Here is a 24,021-nt window from a genome sequence, read left to right on the forward strand (position 1 = left end):
GTTTCTTTTCTAGTTTTCTAGTCCCAAACTTTTCAAACTCATTGGCTGAAAATGATGGTGAATTCCCAGTCCAACTAGTGATATGAACAGAACTGCTGGAAATGTTCTCTATTTCCAATTTATGGATTACATCAACATGTGAAGGTGTGGGAGGACTAAGGGCAGAATGATGAGACAGGAGGGTATTGTACAAAGGCCACTTTAGGGGAAAGGGCTCCTCTATAACCAGGATGATAAGGATGTCAGGAGTTGGGAGGAGGAGCTGCATTTGTGAAGAGGAAATGAGCTCAATCTTAGCCGTGTTCAAAGCCTTGAAGCAGAAACTCAGAGTCACCCCTGATTTATTCATCTCTACTACCATTTCAAGTCATTTGCCAAGCCCTGAATAGTCATCCTTCTCAATATCTGGCAAAAATCATCTCTCCCTCATTTTTGCTGCCAAGACCCTCATCATTTCTAGGCTGACAACTGCCGTAGGCTCCTGACTGGTCTGTCTGCCTTCACTCTCAGTCCTTTTCATTTCCTCAGCTATGCTATTGGCATTGAAGTTGCAAAGTATAAAAAAAATATACTCTTCCTCACTCAACGCACAAATCACAAGCATTCTGAGCCCATTGATCTCCCCTTGTTTAGACCTAGTGAGCCAAAAGGTTTTACTTTGGGAGGCAACTGCTATATGCTGAGCAAAGTCGCTCCTTCTGTTCAAATTTTACATGAAAACTCTAGTGTGCCTTGTAATTCCTCTCAAGGGCACATAAAGAAAGTAAATGGTTATTTTGAAATTGTTGCAAAGGCTTCAGGGAAGTGATGTTTGAATACTGGGAAATGTATAAATAAGATTTACTGAGTTATCAGCTCTTGGTGTAAGGAAAGTTGAACAGATGTTCATGAAAAGTTCATATAAACCGCAGATAACAAAGCTTAAATTTGGCTGAAATAGTTTTAAAAGTTCTACTGAGGAAAAAACACATGGAACATTCTGGAAAATTCTAGAGTGAGTAAAAGGCATTGTCGAATGCCCCAACAATAGCTATATATGTATTGTGAATAGTTGCAGAGAGAGCACAGTAATTACACTTTGATTGTGAAATAAAGATGAAATCAGACGAAGTTTCCTGAAGGGTTATGTCACTTGCAGTGAAGACAGTACTTAAAATTCTACCAGGTGGCAATTTCATAGACTCCTAGAGTGCCTAATACCTTTGATTTTATTTAAATGCATGGGCCCTTTATAAAGTGAATTGTCTTGATTTCTTCCTATGATTTATGAAATCCAGCAGTCTTCAATGGTAAAATTATGAACAAATAAGGCTGTTGAAGGTCATTTCAATCACTATCTTGTACACTATGCCTGTGTGTCTTAACCTTTGAGCATTAAACCATTGGTTGAGCATCACAATTTTGAAGGTCATTAACTGTGATGGATCTATGAAATTCAATAAGATTGAGGTAATGAAAGGTAAAAGCTGTCAGTAACTGTACGGTGCTCTATATGTAGTTATTAGATAATTAAAAGTAAAAGCTCACACAAGCATATATATAGGTAATACATATTACATATAATATACGTGTGCGTGTGCACACGCACATGCCGAGAGAGAGAGAAAGACGGAGAGGAGAGAGAAAATACAACTATATTAATATTACTGAAGGAAGGAAAAAGTCATAAAATTGACGTGGTGCTGTTTTTAGTGGAAATATGTGGTATGCTGATAGGAGAGCAACAGTTAGGGTAGGATTTAGTTGAAATCAGGATAATGGTCACTTTATTACCTCTGGGCTCCTCCAGTCTTCCTTCTAGGCTCTTGGAAATCATATTCCCTGTGTAGGAATGCTAAACACAAGTTGGTCAACCCAGAAGCTTTTGGTCTTAGATAAATTACTTTAATTCTGTGTCATTTATTTCACCAAATTTGCAGTCTCATGTAATAGATACATCAGAGCAGTAGAGTTAGGAGTTGTTCATTTTTCAGAGGTGTGGAGATTTATGGAACCCTATCCATGGAAAATACATCATCCCCATTGCATACATAGAGCAATTAGCACATGGCATTTTTGTTAGTTTATTCCCTATCTCCTCTGACTTGCTGTGAGCTCTTTGAGAGCAAGAACTGCCTGATTTATCTTTATAATTTCAACGGTAATGATGCTCAGTAAATGATAATGGAATTCAAAGAAGTTCAGATTTTATCAAAAAAGACTACAAATTTAGTGCAGTAAGTTCAAAAGCAGATTTTTATGCAGAGCTATTAGCAAACCAATAACAAATATTTTTTAAGTAAAATTTCTAGAGCACAGGATTTCTTCTGCAAAGAACTCCATGACAGTCAGACACAAAAGTAACTCAGGGATATACCACATTGTGGAATAGGTTTGTCATGACTTGACAAAGTGTGGTTGCTTACTGAAATTAAGCTATTCTCCCCAAATCCAGACATCCTAGAAACCAATAAAAATTTCTAGTCATGACAATAAAGAGGCTGTTTGAGGCAACTGCAGTTTTTCGAAGAATTTTTTCTAGGAACTTATGGTTATAGATCTTTAAGCATGATGGAATATGAACCAGAGAAAAACTCAAGTAAAGGAAACTTAAAGATGGAGAAGGTGGAAAAAAGCATTGGGAGTTTGATAAGAAAGCCGTCCTTGCTGCTCAAGTAGCAGCACTTCATGTCATTGAACTGAAAACTCCTTGGTGTGATCATCATTTGAGCCACAGGACACACAATATTGAATCTACTTCAGTCTCTTGGTATCTCTTTCCTCAAACTTCATTACTCTAGGCACCTACAAGGCCCAGAGAAAAGCTGAAGTGTTAAACATGGAAACAGAAATATTTTAAAATACTGCCACGGAGTAGCCCAGCTTGCCTTCCCCACAAGGAGGCAGAAGGGGCTGAACTTTACATTAAGCTCCGGGGGATGGTGCACGAGCCGGCTGTGTGGAATGCCCCAAGGGGTGAAAGATCAATTCAGCTTTGCTGAGCCGTGTCAGCGGTGGCTTTCTTTAAGATGCTGACATGGCTCTGGTTGACAGTTTGAAGAAATTTAACTGCTTTGATAAGGTTAAAGGGGGCACCCAACCACGAATAGAAAACAAAACACAAGGCTGCTTAGAGGCTTGATTGCATTGCTAGAAACAGGTTTTCAACTGGCAAAGTTACCAACACCCATTACCCATTAAAAAAAAAAAGATAAAAAAGAAGAAATGAAAGCAAAGCAAAGGAAAAAAACAGCCAAAGTTCTCATAAAAACTACTCCACTAATTTAGAACACTGATCAGCTACTCTGACTGATACTGTAAAAAAAAGTTTGGCTACTGCCAATTGAAGGCAAATCGCATCTATTGTTTCTAACCCCTTTGAGAAGTGTAATGGTACCAATTAAAAATCCACATGGGATCATGGAAGGAATAACAGCTTTTATGGATCTGTTGAGAAAAATAATAAAGTTTGTGTTTTCTTCAGAAAATTTTTTTAAAAATCTAAAAATAAATCATTGCTGTTGATGTCCATACAATGTAAAAAAAATTTAGTCCAATTAAATTTAGCAATATGTACCTAAATATGATCTATACTCTCAATTTAAAAAATCAACCAAGAAGTGTCAGACTGATGCCTTGACAATGATCATGACCATTTAGCTTTGGTTGTAAGCAACTCAACTTAGTAACGTGGTACAGAACACAGCTTATTAAAGAGGTTATCAAAATATTCCCTGGGAACCCACATTAGCTGTTGCATGAAATAATAAAATATCTGGTTAGTTATATTTGTTCACTATTTAAAAAAAGGAACTTGCATTTGTGCTACTCTCAGTATCTAAATATCCACTTTTTAAAGATGTATCTTGTGGAATTAGTTACAAAGCATTATCCTTCCAATTTCTACTTATAATATTAATGAATGAGTGAATTATTAATTATTTGAAATCATATAAACTGATTGCTCTATGTACCCATTACTGTTCTAGATTCTAGGTTCTACGGATTCATCAATGAAAAGAAGCAAAAGTTCCTTCTCTCAAAGGATCTTAAATTGAGAGGGAGGGCCGGTAGATGGAGGGAGTAAGATAAGAAAAAGTCAACATCGTTAGCAAGTAAACCATCTGGTATTTTAGAAGATGATACACTCACCCTACAGAAGAAAAGGAAAAGGAGGGTAGGGGGAAAGGGTGTGATGCTTGTTGCACCATTAAATAAGGTGGTCATGGTAAGCTTCGTCGAGAAGGACAGATTTGAATTAAGGCTAGAAATGAAGAAACTGTGTGTGCCTGTGTGTGTGGAGGGGGTGTGAGGGGATTTCAAACAGAGGGAACAGTTAGTGCAAGGCTCTAAGGCCAGTGTGGGTCCGGAGTGTTCAAGGAGAGCAAGGCAGAGATGGATTGGCAGGAGATTGTGATGAAAATGGAGAAAAGTTGGGAGTCAAGTCAGAGAGGGAATTGGGAGCCAGATTTTGTGTGTTTTGTAGCCCTTTGAAAGGACTGATTTGCTCTGATGGAAGAAAGGAATCATTAGAAGATTTTGAGCAGAGAAGCGACATGATCTGACTTCTGTTTTCAGAAGATGAGTCTGCAGGGTACACAGAAGCAGGAAAACCATTAGGAGGCTATTTCAATAATCCAGGAGAGCTGGCTCAGACTAGGTGGTAGAAATAAAGATGATAGGAAATATTCAGATTCTGGATAAATTTTGTTTCAACTTTTATTTTGAGCTTACAGAAATTCGCAAAAGTAGACCGAGAATTGTTGTATACTCCTCATCCAGCTTTCCCTAATGCTAACTCCTTATATAACCATAGCATGATGATCAAAACCAAGAAATTAACATCAACACCCTACTATTAACTAAATTCCAGACTCTATTCAAACTTCACTAGTTTTTCTAATGTCTCTTTCCTGTTCCAGGATACTGTCCAGAATCCCATCTTTCATTTACCTGTTACTTCTTCTCAATCTTCTCCAATCTGTGACAGTCCTTAGTCTTTCTTATCTTTTGTAATATTATCTCTTTTAAAAAGCACCAGTCAGGTATTTTGTAAAATGTCCTTCAATATGAGTTTAATGTTTTCTCATGATTGGAATGAGTTTATGCATTTTTGTGAGAATACCAAAGAAATGACATATACTTTTCAGTGCATAATATCAAGGGGTTCATGATGTCGATAATTTTATTATTAACTTTGATCACTTGGTTATGGTGGTGTCTTCCAGATTTCTCCACTGTAAAATTAATAGTTTGATACTATACAAATCTATTTCTCCTCAAATATCTGTCCATTAATTTTAGTATCCGTCAGTGGATTATTATCTGCAACAATTATTACTGTGGTGCTTGGCTAATAATGATTTTCCATTTCTTTTCTACACTTGTTAATTAAAACGACATGGTAAGGAAAAGTTGTCTCTTCTCCCCTATGTATATATTGATCCTATTATTTGTTGATGGGTTCATAGAAATTTGTCTTATTCTATGGGTTAAAATCCAATGCTGGGCTTCCCTGGTGGCGCTGTGGTTAAGAATCTGCCTGCCAATGCAGGGGACACAGGTTCGAGCCCTGGTCTGGGAAGATCCCACATGCCGCGGAGCAACTAAGCCCGTGCGCCACAACTACTGAGCCTGCGCGTCTGGAGCCTGTGCTCCGCAACAAGAGAGGCCGCGATAGTGAGAGGCCCGCGCACCGCGATGAAGAGTGTCCCCCGCTGTCCGCAAGGGGAGAAAGCCCTCGCATAGAAACGAAGACTCAACACAGCCAAAAATAAATAAATAAATAAATAAATAAATAGATTTATTAAAAAAAAAAAAAAATCCAATGCTATCTTTTTTTTTTTTTTAACATCTTTATTGGAGTATAATTGCTTTACAGTGGTGTGTTAGTTGCTGCTTTATAACAAAGTGAATCAGCTATGCATATACATATATCCCCATATCCCCTCCCACTTGCGTCGCCCTCCCACCCTCCCTATGCCACCCCTCTTTATTTTGTGCTCAAGTTTTTCAACTTTGACCACTGGGAGCTTTTTTCAGGTTGGCAGCCCTGTTCTTTCTATAAGCCGCCCTTCCTTTTTGATCATGTCCTTATTTCTGGTACTACAAGATATTTCAGGTTCATCTTGTACCATCCCTACCCCAGCTCTGTAATCTACCACTTCTCCAATGAACCCTGGTTTCTTTTATTAGAAATGGTGTTTAAAAACCATGATCAAGGCACTAGGTAAGCTGGTGTGCTCATTGCTACTGGATTTCATCTTCTAGATCCTCTCAGTGAACAGAGATGGGTTGCTTTTTTTTTTTTTTAATTTTTTATTGGAGTATAGTTGCTTTACTATGTTGTGTTAGTTTCTGCTGTACAGCAAAGTGAATCAGCTATATGTATACATATATCCCCTCTTTTTTGGATTTTCTTCCCATTTAGATCACCACAGAGCATTGAGTAGACTTCCCTGTGCTATACAGTAGGTTCTCATTAGCTATCTATAATATTTTATACATAGTAGTACATATATGTCAATCCCAATCTCTCAACTCATCCCACCCACCTCTTCCCCCCTTGGAATCCATACGTTTGTTCTCTACATCTGTGTCTCTATTTCTGCTTTGCAAATAAGTTCAGAGCTGGGTTGCTTTGTATGTTGGTTTTGAAAATTCTAACCCTAGTCTAATCCTTTTGGCTTTAATGGACCGTCTTCAAAGCCCTTTAAAAATTTTTCGTTTGACTCTCTTTTCCTTAGGTGTCTTCTAACTTATTCTTCACTTACCAGGTAATTTTTGTTTTCTTTCATTTCTTCCTGAGTTCATTGAACTCTTTTTTCATTTCTCTCAGTTTTTAGTCCATTTGGGCATTCAATTTTTTGAATTTCTGATTCAGGGTGAATACCCATATCCTCAAATGCTGTTTTGAGTTAACTTAATTCTGTATGGAGTGTAGATTTGCACTTTTCTTTTGTTTCATGATTATTTTCCAGGGGAATTTTCCTCTATATATTAGTGTGAAATTTTGTTTCCTTATTTTTTTTACAATAGCTCTCTATGGATTTTACCTTCCTTTCGTTCATTTTCATGATATGGGGTTTTTACATGATTCCTAAGTAAGTGATTTTTCTTCTAGTGAAAGCTAGGCACTTAAATGGGCTTTTGTTTGTTCATTTTGTTTTGTTAGAGGGGGAAGTTGTTGTGAACTTTCCAATTTTACAGTTCTCTTTTGCCTTAAGAACTTTACATTTTCCCCCATTCCCCCACCTCCAACCACCACCAGATTTCCAAAAGACACTTCTTCCTCCCTTTTTATCTTTTTTCTCCCCCAGAAGCTATGCCTGTGGTTTTAAATTATATTCAACCCTTAAATCTCTTTAAATTTCACACCTGGAACTTTACAGACACCATGATTCTTTAAATCATGTGTGCTTTGAAATTCCTTTCCTGTAGTGAGCACTCTGATCTACCTGGTTACTTTTATCGTAATTCAGATTTTGTGTTGATTTGATCCTTCTGATGTCTATCCCAATGTTCATGCTTTGCTAGCACACTTCTTTTGTTTTCTTGACAGTTTTCTCTACCTTTGCTTACTGGAAATTTTTGTGGTTGGGCAGGAGTGGGTAGAAATGTGAGGAATTATAGTTCTGGCTCTTGTCATTTTTTTTCTCTTTCTACTCACAGTTATTTCGAAGTTTCTGTAGTCTCTGTTATCAAGTCATGTGGAGGGTTATGTTTTGTATAGGATTTTGGTACTTGTGAAACTACTTTGTATTTTGGGGGGAGAAAAATGTAGGAAGTTGATTAAAGTATAACCTTTGTTTTTCTTTAGCCACCTGGATGACTTCTGAAAATTTTGATAAATTTTCAAAATATAGCCAATAGGATTTCCTAAGAGATTATACATACAATATAAGAGAATGAAGGGGTTCAAGGGTGATTCCAAGACTTTCTGCCTAAAAACCTGGAAAGATGGAGTTGCCACCTAATTATTTAGAGAAGACTTTAGATGAGAAAGTTTTGGAGGATAAATAAGTAATAATATCAGTGTCATTCTGGACCAGCTACTCATAGTTTTGACTGACGGAACACCCTCTATCTGGAACATTGATGACCCTATGGAAGAAGGAAGAGAAGTGGTGAGCCATGTTTCTGCTCAGAAGTGACACACATGATAGCTTCCTGCATTTCATTGGCTTAAGCAGGTCATGGGAATGGGACTGACATAAATGAAGAAAAGAAATGTAATTGATTTGTTTAGTTCATATCCGTTCAGCTTGGTGATAGAGGACCTGCTATTTTAATGCCATTTTTCCAACCTTGGATATCCCCTGACTTAATCTTCTTCTACCAGTGTCTATACAGCTAATTACATGGCAGTCCTTTGGAACACAGATGTCAGAGCAATAAAGGGATACACTCATAGAGATGGGCATATTTACTTGCAAGTACACTTTAGGTTACTCTCCAATTTTATTCTTAAATTTGATCTAGTAGGTACTGGTAGATACTGGTAGAAAAGTATCACCTTGAGCAAGGTGGACTTAAACACAGACAAATACTATTAAAAATTAAGTTTAATCAAGTTTCAATTATCCCTTTGTCTTTAAGATAGTTTTAATAACCCATAATAGAAAAATGTGGTATTTCAATACAAGTCACATCTGCCATTGGAAAGCATTCTAGACATTTGATTGGTGGCATAGTATAGCTTCTCTATTTCTATATTTTTCCCTGATACTGATATTAAAATTAGTCTATTCCATTCATTCATCCAAAAAATTTTCATTGATACCCAATTATGTGCCAGGGCTTTGTGCAAGGTGTAAAGGGATATTTGGTTTTCCTGAACGAGCTTGCAGTCTAGTGGTGAGATATTTATTAAACAAATAATTTTACAAATAACCAGCTATTATTATAAGGAAGTTGCTCAGCCTACTAGTTGGAAAATCTTATGATACACAGATTGCTTGTGGGTGACTGTAAGCCAGAAATTTACAAAGTAAAATGAAAAATGTAAAAGAGATTAAAAGTTTCCTATGAATACTCTGTAATACACAGAATTTGGAGACAGATTCTCCAAGCAGAGAATTTATCTACATAAAGAGATGTATCGTAAAGCTGGTACATCATAGGCACTTCTGATGGTGTGTTACACCAAAAGTATATGCTTAATTAGTACCCAAAGCAAATGGCAATGTTAATACAACATTTAAAGCAAAAAAAAAAAAAAAATTGTCTTACTGGTGTCTAAGATGTATGAGTTAAAAATTTGGAGATTTTTTGAGTTCGCTTAGCCCTCAGGTCTTTTATTCAAATTATTCAAAGGTTTACAGAGTTAGAAACATTTCCTGATGAGATGGATGTAGAAGACATTGCTATTTCTAGGGAGTTGTTAATTCACTTGGTTACCTTAAGCAAATAACAACCTCTCTGGGTGTCAGTTTTCTCAACTCTAAAATGAGCAATTGAATTGGATGATCTAAGCTTCCTTATAGCTATGCTTGCTAAATGCTTCAAAGGATTGAAGCAGATTGAAAGGCAGTACATATCATAACCCACACATACCTGCACTCCACTCTTAAGCAAACCAGGTACTTGTGCCATTTAATGTTTTTTTTCCTATGTTTTTGCTCTCACTGTAATTCATCTGATATCATTAAAGCAATTAGGCACCTATGTAAAGCTCACCATTGGCTTAATTATACTAATATTTACATGAAAGTTTTATTATTCTAAAAAATGTCCAAAGAATCAATATAACACCAGGTAATACAGATATGAAAAATTATAAAGGCTTTATTTGATATATATATATGCATATGTATGTATACATATATATCTATATATATATATTCACTTTTCTACATGCTAAGTGAGTATTTTTCATGACCCTACACTTTTCTACTATAAGAGAGTTCTGAGAGATCCTGTGATGAATAAAAATAAGTAAGTTTGTTTTTGCTAAGAATATCAGGTCCCATCTTTCTCGGAAAAATAATTTAACACTTTTTAGTTTGTATATGGTCACTTGCACACATCGCTAAGCCTCGGGATATTTTGAGTCCATCTGTTGGATACTCAGACATCTCCATCAATCACATAGAAGATGCTGTTCAATCAGAACCTTTGGCTCTCTTCCCTGATTTTTGGTTGGAACAGAGGGCCAGTTAGGGGTTTTGTAGGCAGTACTTCAATTTCTAATGGATCCACTTGCCCATGCAAGGCAGCCACCTGACGCTCTCGTGATATCTATTCAGCCAGGTTTTCTCACCCACTTTGGTGCCAGAAAACTGTGGCCTAGATGGACCTTAAGTGACTACTCCCAGACCACTCTTTACACGCCAGACCTTTAGGAATGCTTGTTGGTTCAGGAAGCTCCACAGTAGATCTCCTCTGACTTGTAGCTAAAATTCTAGATCCGACCTGAACTTAGAATTCTAACAAGTCCTCAAGAGAACCTGAGTCCTTCCATAGGGATTTGGAATAGCTCCTGGGTATCTGAATTCTGTCAAGAAGCCGGACAAGTTTCCATAGATCTGGGCATATTCAGTTATTTAAGAAGACATTTATTTTGGCTGATAGTTTCAAAGTAGATATATGTGTCAAATGTAGGGCTAAATATTTCTTTATGAATTTTTTAATGTAAATTCTCACACAACTGCCTTGAAGTAGATGTTTTTAGTATTCACATTTTGCAGAGAAACTGATTTTGAGAGAAGCTAAGTAACTTGCTCAAGCTTGCAAGTAACGTAGTCAGGAACTTAAACCCAGAACTGTCTAACTTTAAAAGGCTCTAATATGAAGAGCCCTATCGGAATTTCAGACTCTCTTTACTTTTGTTCTTTCAGTACAGAAGATGATCAGAAACCTGGAGGCAGATTTAGGGGTACAGGAAGATCTTTGTTCTTTTGGATACATTTTTGAATTACACAGAGCTAGGCAAAATTCTAGCTCTGTCAATGACTAGATACGCTATACTGTACTTCTCTGAATTTCAATGTCTTTATATGTAAAAAAGGGATGCTAGTGCATGTCTTATATGTTTCTTACCAAGATTACATATGTTAATGTATATAAAACTCTTAGTAAATAACTCTTAGCAAATAACTTAGTAAATTGGCATCAAGCCTGATAAATAAGTATTGATTTCTTTCCTTTTCTTCCCAGATGGCTCAAAGCCAACTGGACATTCTTTGGAATACACTGGAGCCTTATGGGTTCAGGAACCACTTGGAGGACCAGGAGATCTTATGGTTTATCTCTCTTCCTCTTGGTGAACTCTTTCTCAGTATTAAACATCAAATACTACTTTCTTGTGAAGCTTTCTCTAATACTTTCAGCAAAGTTAGTCTTGGCTTCCTATGTGTTTGAGGGATTGTGGTGCTTATTGTCATGCCAGTCTCCCCCACCAGACTAGCTTGACTGAGATTAGAATATAGGTTATCTCACTGCATAGCACATAATATGTGCCCAATAAGTGAGTGAATGAACTCCTAGAGCAATTATGTTTGCTTTGAAATTTTTCACAATAGTTTTGATAACCTATCACTGAACAACAAATTTTTTGAATCTCAAGTTTTATTAGTCTTAAATTCTGTGAGGTATAAGACGATAAATGCAGAGACTTTTAAATCTCTAATAGATCTAGGTATTTCTAACTGAAATAGACCCACAAATAGTTCTCTGCCACAGAATCAACTTCATGTAAATTATTAAAAGAGGACTTTCCCTTTGTGTCACTCTAGAGTCTGCTAAAGTGGGATTGTATACGATCTGAAATTAAATAAACTTACTTCACTCCTTGTTATCTTGTAGGATATATTCACTGGGGCCAAAGAGTGAGATAGAAATGGTGAAAATTCCTTCTGACCAAGGGACTTCCCTAGTGGTCCAGTAGGTAAGACTCTGAGCTCCCAATGCAGGGGATGCCACAACTAAGACCCGGCGCAGCCAAAATAAATAAATAAATATTAAAAAAAATTCTTTCTGACCAAGAATATCTTTCTTCCTGGATATTAGAAGCATCAGAAAGCTGTGCCCCCCAAATGTGTCCTTTGAAGGAACATCGCAAGAGATGCTTTCTCTCTAATCATATCCTCTTATCCCCTCTTAGTGTTCATCCTTGAGAATGAGTTCAAGTGTAACAGCCATAGCAGGGCCAAATATGCTGCTCAGTCTTGAGGTAAAGGAATGATTTAACTAGTTCCTTGCCTTATTTGGACTTTATATCTAGAGGCAACTCATGAGTACTTTGATCCCTAGATAATCCATGTCTTTAAGTTAAGGTAATCAATTAATTTAATGAAATTGGTATTTCTGACTCTATTAGAATATGAAGGCATTTTATAAGGACTGATTATTAATATTAAGAAAAATGAATGGTAGTATGATTCTGAGCTTTTTTTAAACTTTAATTTTATTTATTTTTTTATACAGCAGGTTCTTATTAGTTATCCATTTTATACATATTAGTGTATACGTGTCAATCCCAATCTCCCAATTCATCACACCACTACCACCCCTCCCCCCACAACTTTCCCCCCTTGGTGTCCATACATTTGTTCTCTACATCTGTGTCTCTATTTCTGCCCTGCAAACTGGTTCATCTGTACCATTTTCTCGGTTCCACATATATGCATAAATATACGCTATTTGTTTTCCTCTTTCTGGCTTACTTCACTCTGTATGACAGTCTCTAGATCCATCCATGTATCTACAAATGACCCAATTTTGTTCCTTTTTATGGCTGAGTAATATTCCATTGTATATGTGTACCACATCTTCTTTATCCATCATCTGTCGATGGGCATTTAGGTTGCTTCCATGACCTGGCTATTGTAAATAGTGCTGCACTGAACATTGGGGTGCATGTGTCTTTTTGAATTATGGTTTTCTCAGGGTATATGCCCAGTAGTGGGATTGCTGGGTTGTATGGTAATTCTATTTTTAGTTTTTTAAGGAACCTCCATACTGTTCTCCATAGTGGCTGTATCAATTTACATTCCCACCAACAGTGCAAGAAGGTTCCCTTTTCTCCACACCCTCTCCAGCATTTGTTGTTTGTAGAGTTTCTGATGATGCCCATTCTGACTGGTGTGAGGTGATACCTCATTGTAGTTTTGATTTGCATTTCTCTAATAATTAGTGATGTTGAGCAGCTTTTCATGTGCTTCTTGGCCATCTGTATGTCTTCTTTGGAGAAATGTCTATTTAGGTGTTCTGCCCATTTTTGGATTGGGTTGTTTGTTTTTTTAATATTGAGCTACATGAGCTGTTTATATATTTTGGAGATTAATCTTTGTCTGTTGATTCGTTTGTAAATATTTTCTCCCATTCTGAGGGTTGTCTTTTCATCTTGTTTATGGTTTCCTTTGCTGTGCAAAAGCTTTTAAGTTTCACTGGGTCCCATTTGTTTATTTTTGTTTTTATTTCCATTACTCTAGGAGATGGATCAAAAAAGATCATTCTGTGATTTATGTCAAAGAGTGTTCTTCCTATGTTTAACTCTAAGAGTTTTATAGTGTCCTGTCTTACATTTAGATCTTTAATCCATTTTGAGTTTATTTTTGTGTATGGTGTTAGGGAGTGTTCTAATTTCATTCTTTTACATGTAGCTGTCCAGTTTTCCCAACACCACTTATTAAAGAGACTGTCTTTTCTCCATTGTATATCCTTGCCTCCTTTGTCATAGATTAGTTGACCATAGGTGTGTGGGTTTATCTCTGGGCTTTTTATCCTTTTCCATTGATCTCTATTTCTGTTTTTGTGCCAGTACCATATTGTCTTGATTACTGTAGTTTTGTAGTATAGTCTGAAGTCAGGGAGTCTGATTCCTCCAGCTCCATTTTTTTCCCTCAAGACTGCTTTGGCTATTTGGAGTCTTTTGTGTCTCCATACAAATCTTAAGATTTTTTGTTCTAGTTCTGTAAAAAATGCCATTGGTAATTTGATAGGGATTGCGTTGAATCTGTAGATTGCTTTGGGTAGTATAGTCATTTTCACGATATTGATTCTTCCAATCCAAGAACATGGTATATCTCTCCATCTGTTTGTATCATCTTTAATTTCTTTGATCAGTGTCTTATAGTTTTCTGCATACAAGTCTTTTGTCTCCCTAGGTAGTTTTATTCCTAGGTATTTTATTCTTTTTGCTGCAATGGTAAATGGAAGTGTTTCCTTAATTTCTCTTGCAGATTTTTCATCATTAGTGTATAGGAATGCAAGAGATTTCTGTGCATCCTGCAACTTTACCAAATTCATTGATTAGCTCTAGTAGTTTTCTGGTGGCATCTTTAGGATTCTCTATGTATAGTATCATGTCATCTGCAAAAAGTGACAGTTTTACTTCTTCTTTTCCAATTTGTATTCCTTTTATTTTTTTTTCTTCTCTGATTGCCGTGGCTAGGACTTCCAAAGCTATGTTGAATAATAGTGGTGAGAGTGGACATCCTTGTCTTGTTCCTGATCTTAGAGGAAATGCTTTCAGTTTTTCACCATTGAGAATGATGTTTGCTGTGGGTTTGTCATATATGGCCTTTATTATGTTGAGGTAGGTTCCCTCTATGCCCACTTTCTGGAGAGTTTTTAACATAAATGGGTGTTGAATTTTGTCAAAAGCTTTTTCTGCATCTATTGAGATGATCATATGGTTTTTATTCTTTAATTTGTTAGTATGGTGTATCACATTGATTGATTTGCATATATTGAAGAATCCTTACATCCCTGGGATAAATCCCACTTGATCATGGTGTATGATCCTTTTAATGTGTTGTTGGATTCTGTTTGTTAGTATTTTGTGGAGGATTTTTGCATCTATATTCATCAGTGATATTGGTCTGTAATTTTCTTTTTTTGTAGTATCTTTGTCTAGTTTTGTTATCAGGGTGATGGTGGCCTTGTAGAATGAGCTTGGGAGTGTTCCTTCCTCGGCAATTTTTTGGAAGGGTTTGAGAAGGATGGGTGTTAGCTCTTCTCTAAATGTTTGATAGAATTCACCTGTGAAGCCATCTGGTCCTGGACTTTTGTTTGTTGAAATGTTTTTAATGACAGTTTCAATTTCAGTGCTTGTGATTGGTCTGTTCATATTTTCGATTTCTTCTTGGTTCAGTCTTGGAAGGTTATACCTTTCTAAGAATTTGTCCATTTTTTCCACGTTGTCTATTTTATTGGCATCATAGATTTGCTTGTAGTAGTTTCTTAGGATGCTTTGTATTTCTGCGGTATCTGTTGTAACTTCTCCATTTTCGTTTCTAATTTTATTGATTTGAGTCCTCTCTCGCTTTTTCTTGATGAGTCTGGCTAATGGTTTATCAATTTTGTTTATCTTCTCAAAGAACCAGCTTTTAGTTTTATTGATCTTTGCTATTGTTTTCCTTGTCTCTATTTCATTTACTTCTGCTCTGATCTTTATGATTTCTTTCCTTCTACTAACTTTGGGTTTTGTTTGTTCTTCTTTCTCTAGTTCCTTTATATGTAAGGTTAGATTGTTTATTTGAGATTTTTCTTGTTTCTTGAGGTAGGCTTGTATAGCTATAAACTTCCCTCTTAGAACTGCTTTTGCTGCATCCTGTAAGTTTTGGATCATCGTGTTTTCATTGTCATTTGTCTGTAGGTATTTTTTTGATTTCCTCTTTGATTTCTTCAGTGAACTGTTGGTTATTTAGTAATGTACTGTTTAGCCTCCATGTGTCTGTGTTTTTTTCCCTGTAATTGATTTCTAATCTCATAGTGTTGTGGTCAGAAAAGATGCTTGATATGATTTCAGTTTTCTTATATTTACTGAGGCTTGATTTGTGACCCAAGATGTGATCTATCCTGGGGAATGTTCCATGTGCACCTGAGAAGAAAGTGTAATCTGCTGTTTTTGGATGGAATGTTCCATAAATATCAGTTAAGTCTATCTTGTCTTTTGTGTCATTTAAAGCTTGTGTTTCCTTACTTATTTTCTGTTTGGGTGATCTGTCCCTTGGTGTAAGTGAGGTGTTAAAGTCCCCCACTATTATTGTGTTACTGTCAATTTCCTCTTTTATAGCTGTTAGTAGTTGCCTTATGTATTGAGGTGCTCCTATTGTGGGTACATATATATTTATAATTGTTATATCTTCTTCTTGGATTGATCCCTTGATCATTATGTAGTGTCCTTCCTTGTCTCTTGTAACATTCTTTATTTTAAAGTCTATTTTATCTGATATGAGTATTGCTACTCCAGCTTTCATTTAATTTCCATTTGCATGGGATATATTTTTCCATCCTCTCACTTTCAGTCTGTATGTGTCCACAGGTCTGAAGTGGGTCTCTTGTAGACAGCATATATATGGGTCTTGTTTTTGTATCCATTCAGCAAGCCTGTGTCTTTTGGTTGGAGCATTTAATCCATTCACGTTTAAGGTTATTATCAATGTGTATGTTCCTATTACCATTTTCTTAATTGTTATGGGTTTGTTTTTGTAGGTCCTTTTCTTCTCTTGTGTTTCCCACTTAGAGAAGTTCCTTTAGAATTTGTTGTAGATCTGGTTTGGTGGTGCTGAATTCTCTTAGCTTTTGCTTGTCTGTAAAGCGTTTGACTTCTCCGTCGAATGTGAATGAGATCCTTGCCGGGTAGAGTAATCTTCATTGTAGGTTTTTCCCTTTCACCACTTTAAGTATATCATGCCACTGCCTTCTGGCTTGTAGAGTTTCTGCTGAGAAATCAGCTGTTAACCTATGGGAGTTCCATTGTATGTTATTTGTCATTTTTCCTTTGTTGTTTTCAATAATTTTTTTTTGTCTTTAATTTTTGTCAATTTGATTGCTATGTGTCTTGGCATGTTTCTCCTTGGGTTTATCCTGCCTGGGACTCTCTGCGCTTCCTGGACTTGGGTGGCTATTTCCTTTCCCATGTTACGGAAGTTTTTGACTATAATCTCTTCAAATACTTTCTCGGGTCCTTTCTCTCTCTCTTCTCCTTCTGGGACCCCTATAATGCGAATGTTGTTGCATTTAATGTTTTCCCAGAGGTCTCTTAGGCTGTCTTCATTTCTTTTCATTCTTTTTTCTTTATTCTGTTCCGTGGCAGTGAATTCCAGCATTCTGTCTTCCAGGTCACTTATCCGTTCTTCTGCCTCAGTTATTCTGCTATTGATTCCTTCTAGTGTATTTTTCATTTCAGTTATTGTACTGTTCATCTCTGTTTGTTTGTTCTTTAGTTCTTCTAGGTGCTTTTTAAACACTTCTTGCATCTTCTCGATCTTTGCCTCCATTCTTTTTCTGAGGTCCTGTATCATCTTCACTATCATTATTCTGAATTCTTTTTCTGGAAGGTTGCCTATCTCCACTCCATTTAGTTGTTTTTCTGGGGTTTTATCTTGTTCCTTCATCTGGTACATAGCCCTCTGCCTTTTCATCTTGTCTGTCTTTCTTTGAATGTGGTTTTTGTTCCACAGGCTGCATGGTTGTAGTTCTTCTTGCTTCTGCTGTCTGCCCTCTAATTCTGAGCTTTAGTTTTCAATATAATATAAATAAGAGGATGTTAATTATTGTGGCTAAGTGATCAATATGAAATGTCAAACAGGGCATTCATTTTCTAAAACTCTTTTGGGAAACTGAATTACCTGCTTTTTCTCTCTTCATTGACAATCTATTATGTATGGCTTCGCCTTGAAGCAATGATGAAAAATATATTTACTTTTAACAATTTGGTTCCTATCAAGTGCACATTAGAGGAGTTTTAAAAGAACAGTTGTTTTTCTGTCTCATGGTTAAGACTCTATTCATTTTCCCTTAGAAGTTGACACCAATTAATAACTTGTATTAATTGATAATAATTCAAAAGACCAAATATTGGTTTTCTAGGCTAGAACTGATGGAGAATGAGGGGGATTAATTTTTACTCTTAATACACAAAAAATCTAAGCTCAAAACACTTAAGCGTACAAATGAGCATCTTATCTTGAATTTGGGATTCCAACCTATCATTGAAAATGAGATACTTTGTGAGTAATAGAAACTCTAGCCTAGTGCGTTAAAGAAGCAAAGGTTCAGTCTGTCACATAGAAATACAGAGAGAAACAGTCCATGGAAAGTCCATTTTCGTAAGACACCAAGTTTATTCTCTTTTTATTCCACCATGATAGCTCTTGACACCCATCTTCACCTCATGGTCCAAGAGGGCTCTGGATATCCAGCCATATTTTCTAGATTTCGTTCTGAAATAAAGCAGGCAGGTAGAAGGGGAAGAAATCTCCCTTTCCTGTGAGGGACATTTTAGGAAGTCTGCTCAGGTACCATTTACCAGGACTTAGTCTCATGGTCCACGTGGCTTTGGCCTGAGGCTACTGCAGAGAGGAAAGTGCAGAAATGGAATTAGGAGTCTTTGTCATGGCTATAATAATTAAAACTATGGACCTGGCATGGTGAAGGAAACAATAAAAACTACAGATATTTCTAAGAGCTTGTTATGTGCCAGGCATTAAACTAAGTGCTTTGTATACTTTTTCATTTAATATTTAAAATAACTATATGCATATTAGGAGAACAAGGCTCAGAGATGTTAAGTAACGTAACAAGGCTATATGACAGTGGCAATACCAGATCTGAACCCAGATTACTCCATACTGTATTATTTTGCTGAAGTAACAATAGATTAGTAGAGCAGAATAGAGAGCATATATAATAATTTAATATAAAGTCAAGTTGTCAGTCATTCATCAGGCAAAAATGATTATAGAATTTATGATACTGGGATAATTGGTTTTCTATTTAGGAAAAAGCTGAGGAACATTCTCAACTCATAGCGTACAAGATTAATTTTATATGCACTTTTAAAAACCCTAAACTGTAAAGTACGTCAATAAAATATGTAAGTATATCTGCTTTAATACTGACTCAGCAAGGAACTTCTTTTTTTATTTTTAAACATCTCTATTGGAGTATAATTGCTTTACAATGGTGTGTTAGTTTCTGCTGTATAACAAAGTGAATCAGCTATACGTATACATACATCCCCATATCCCCTCCCTCTTGTGTCTTCCTACCACCCTCCCTATCCCACCCCTCTAGGTGGACACAGAGCACTGAGCTGATCTCCCTGTGCTATGCGGCTGCTTCCCACTAGCTATCTATTTTACATTTGGTAGTGTATATATGTCCATGCCACTCTCTCATTTCGTCCCAATTTACCCTTCCCCCTCCCCATGTCCTCAAGTCCATTCTCTACGTCTGCGTCTTACCATATGTGTGAGGAATAAAATACAAATGAAAAAATTGATTTGACTTTAAAACTGTCCAAAAAATAAGAAAAAGTAAACTTGAACTAGCAAAGAAAATTTAAAACAAAATATTTAGAATAAATTTTAATTTTTTATACATCAAAATTTCATTCCAGTCTGAACACACTAAATATTGGCAGAGATCATGAACAATAAACAGGAAACATAAACACAAATGAATAATAAATATAGGAACACATTTAATATGAAAAAATGTTATTTTTCACTTATCAAAAATTAGCAAAATTAGAAAGCTAATTATAGTTATGTTACAGTATTTCTATGTATCCATAGGACTGTTCTGAAAAAGCAATTGAGCAGTATCCCTCAAGCTTCCCTGAAGAAACCATACTTTTTAACTCAAAACCTTGACTACTTAATCCCTCTTTATGAATCTAAGGGTATAGTGAGAGATATAGTTAAAGATTTTTTTCCAGCTGTGTTTATCAGAGCATTGTTTATAGGCACACAATAAGAATATGTGTACTGTGTAATGACAACACACACAGTATATTGTGGCCAAGACTGTATTCTACAGAGCCATAAATTGAGTTCCATTACGTACTAGCTATGAGACAGTGAGAGAATTGTCTAACCTTTCCACATCTCTGTTTCCTTAGCTGTAAAATGGGCATAATAATAGTAATAATATCTACTTCATGGAACTGTTCTGAGAGTAAAATTTTATTAATATGTGTAACAATACTTAGAATAGGAATTTGTACAAAGAAAGGACTATTGTTTCAATTATTGTAATTATCATTATTATTTTATGATTATTCTTATGGTGTATACATAGGATGGGCTTCTATTTAGCAAAGAAAAGAAAAACTGTTCTTAAATTGAATGACATGGAATAACTCTTAATGAAATGCTAAGAGATATACAAATTATATAAATACTATTTTCCTATTTTAGTAAAGAAGCTATAGTTATAAAGACTGGAAGAAAATTTGAGAAAATGTGAACAGTGATTATCTGTGGGATTATAAGTGATGGAATTCACTGTATCAGCAGACTTAAGAAAAACCTCAGAGTCATCACAATAGATACAGAACACGCATGTGGTAAAATCAACATCCATTCATGATAATAACTCTCAGCAAACTAGAAGTAAAAAGGAAATTCTTCCACTTCATATATGGCATCAGTTGAAAAACCTACAATTAACATCACAACCTTATAAGTGAAAAACTGAATTTTTTCCCCCAAAGATAGTAAACAAAGCAAGAATGTCTGCTCTCAGTACTCCTATTCAACATTACACTAGAAGTCCTAGACAGTGCAGTAATGCATGAATATTTTGTAAAAGGTAAACAGATTAGAAATGAAGAAATGAAACTGTCTTGATTTGCAGATGATGTGATTGTCGATGTAGGGAATTTCAAATAATTTGTAAAAAAATACTATTAGATCTATTAAGTGAATTTAACAAAGTTGCAGGATATAAACTCAACATACAAAACTGTAGTCTATTGTATTTCTATATGCTACCTATATATAATTGCAAATTGTAACTTTTTTTAAAAAGTTTTATTTAAAATAGCACCCTTAAAAGGGAAATACTTATGGATAAATCTAATAAAGTATGTTAAAGTTTTGTGTAGTTTTATGCTGAAAACTATAAAATCTTGAGAGAAGTCAAACAAGATTTAAATAAATGGTAAGATATACTAGATTAGTATTAGAACTAAAATGAGCTAGTTCTAAAATTTATTTGGAAAAATAAAGAGCACTGTATAGCCAAACAAAAGAACAACAAAGTTGGAGGACTCACACTACCTGATTTTAATAGTTAGTGTAAAGCGAGAGTAATCAAGACACCATGGTATTAGCAAAGGAAGGACACAGATCAGTGGAACAGAACAGAGAATAGCTCAATATATGTGATCAACTGATTTTCAGCAAAAGTGCCACACAATTCAATGAACAAATGGTAGTGTTTTCAACAAATGTTGCTTGAACAATTGGGCATCTCTATGCAAAAACATGATTCCTGACCCATACTTCACACCATTTATAAAAATTAACTCAACATTGATCATAGATCTACATCTAAAACTATAAAACTTCTACCAGAAGTCATAAAAGACATTTTTTGATTGTAGGAAAAGTTTGGTTTTTTTTTTGTTTTTTTGATAGTGCACAAAAAGCATGAACTATAAAAGAAAACATTGGTAAAATAATTAGGCTTTGTTGAAATTGAAATATTTTACTCTTTACAAGTCACTAAGAAAAAAAAAGACAAGTGACATGCTTGGAGAAAATATTTGCACATATCTGATACAGGACTTGTATTCAGAATATATAAACAACTCACAATTCATTAATAATAATAACAAATAAAAAGTGGGAGATGATTTGAAGAGACATTTTATTACAAAAACAGATGTAGTTGTCAAATAAGCACAAGAAAGGTGTTTAACATCCAGACATTAGAGAACTCCAAATTAAAACTAAAGATACCACTACTTATGTGTTAGAATGCCTGTATTTAAAATAAAACAACAATACAAAGTGTTGGCAAGGATGTGCAGCAACAGAAACGCTCATACATCGCTGGCAGGAATGCAAAATGCTACAGCCACTTTGGAAGACTGTTCGGCAGTTTCTTCAAAAGTTAAACATACACTTACTTTATGACTCAGCGATTTTCCTCCCAGGTTTTTATCCAAGAGAAATTTATACACAAGTCCACATGAAAATCTTTATGCAAACATTCATAGCAGCTGTAGCCAAAATACCCCCAAATTGGAAACAGTTCAAATGCCATCAGCTGATGAATGCAGAGACAAATTGTACTACACTCATAGTATGGAGTATAAAAAGCTGTAAAAAAAAAAAAAAAAAAAAAAGGTGTCCTACCGATATATCAAACATCATGGACGAATCCCAAAAGCATTATGCAGAGTGAAAGAAGCCAGACTGAAAAAGGCAAAATACGGCATAATTCCATTATATGCCTTTCTGGAAAAGACAAAACTGTAGGTACAAGGAAACAGACCTGGGGTTGTCAGGAGGTGGGCGTAGAAGGAGATGATCAGCTATAAAGTTCATGTGAAAATCTTTGACGTGATCGAAATATTTTATATCTTGGCTGTTGTGGTGGTTACTTGACTGGGTCAGATCTCAAGAACCGTCCACCTAAATGGGGTTAGTTTTACTGTATGCCACTTATACCTCAGTAAAACTGACTCAAACCAACGTCAACAAACAGAATTGGTGACTATGGAAGCACTCAGGACCTAGGAATACTCCTAGGACCTCAGTAGCACTGAATTCGTCCAGTAATTGTTCCATGCTCTTTCAACAACACCTCCCCATGGCTGAAAGTATTTGGGATAGTGGATTATTAAGTAAGGAGAGGTTTATTTAGTGTTAAATCTCCAGCATCTGAATAGATCTTTTGATATCCTGTACCATGAGGTCAAAGACTTTGAGTCTAATTTCTTTTTTATTTAGTGCCTAGTACATGCTGGAGAAATGTGTCTTAGGTTGAATAAAATTGAGAAAAATCCCGTGAAGTGGTAAATTTTGCACTATCGTTCATCTTTGTTTACCCAACAATCCTGGATCCAAACATTCTCTTGTTTGGAGTTTTGCAACTCAGTTGAGGTGTAGTTTACTGTCAGAAAGCCTACTCGTCCTCAGCTTTGAGTGTTGGTCTTTATTAAGCAGGTGAGGGAGCTTCTAATTTGCAGATGCCTGGCCCACTCTCTGGGCTTTGGATTTGTAACATTAATATCGAAATTTCGCAAGTTTCACCAGCTTTCTAGGTAAATCTGCTGTAGGTTTTCCCGGGTCACACTTGGAGAGAAAATGGCTTGAAGCTATCAGTAAAATTCATGAAGGGGGCGAAAATCAAGCCATTGTAAAAGGTATAGTAATTGCATTAAGTTTGCCTCAATGAGATAAAAAGATGAAAGAATTTGGAATTTAAAACAAATAAAGCCCATTAAAAAAATCTTGTTATTTCATAAGTGCCAATTATTTATTCTTTCATTCATTTTAGTTTAAGTGTATCCTTTACTAGCAGCAAGATTAAATTAAATACATAGTCCAAGAATTCTTTTTTTTTTTTTTTTTAAAGTTCTTTTTTAAAAATTTTATTTATTTTTGGCTGTGTTGGGTCTTTGTTTCTGTGCAAGGGCTTTCTCCAGTTGCGGCGAGCGGGGGCCACTCTTCATCGCGGTGCGCGGGCCTCTCACCATCGCGGCCTCTCCCGCTGCAGAGCACAGGCTCCAGACGCGCAGGCTCAGCAATTGTGGCCCACGGGCCCAGCCGCTCCGCGGCATGTGGGATCCTCCCAGACCAGGGCTCGAACCCGTGTCCCCCGCATTGGCAGGCAGACTCTCAACCACTGCACCACCAGGGAAGCCCCCAAGAATTCTTTATTAAGACATGAAAACCTGTTTGGTAATTGCAATCATTGTTGCTTTTGTTGTGGTCATCCATGTACAATGCTTGGTGTCAGTCTATTTATCTCTTGTAAAAATAAAATACAGTGTGTGTGTGTGAAAAAAAAAAAAAAGACATGAAAACCAATAACAGTGATCATTTTCAATAATAACATGGCTAATGGCCTTAATTTTAAACATAATTTTAAACATAATTTTGTTAAAATTTTAAGTAGGAATTAGGTGGGAAATTAGTTCCTGAATGCCTCTCTAAATTCATTTTCTAGAATTCTGTATTTCAAATGCAGGTAGTCATATTTGTAAAATCCAACTGAGACATTGATCCTTTTCCTACTGTATTCTTTTCATCTATCTTTATGTTAAATAGTGCAACAAAAGGCTTCTTTCTT

This window comes from Balaenoptera acutorostrata, chromosome 13 (genome assembly GCF_949987535.1).
Source record: "Balaenoptera acutorostrata chromosome 13, mBalAcu1.1, whole genome shotgun sequence".
In the NCBI taxonomy this organism is placed as follows: Eukaryota; Metazoa; Chordata; class Mammalia; order Artiodactyla; family Balaenopteridae; genus Balaenoptera; species Balaenoptera acutorostrata.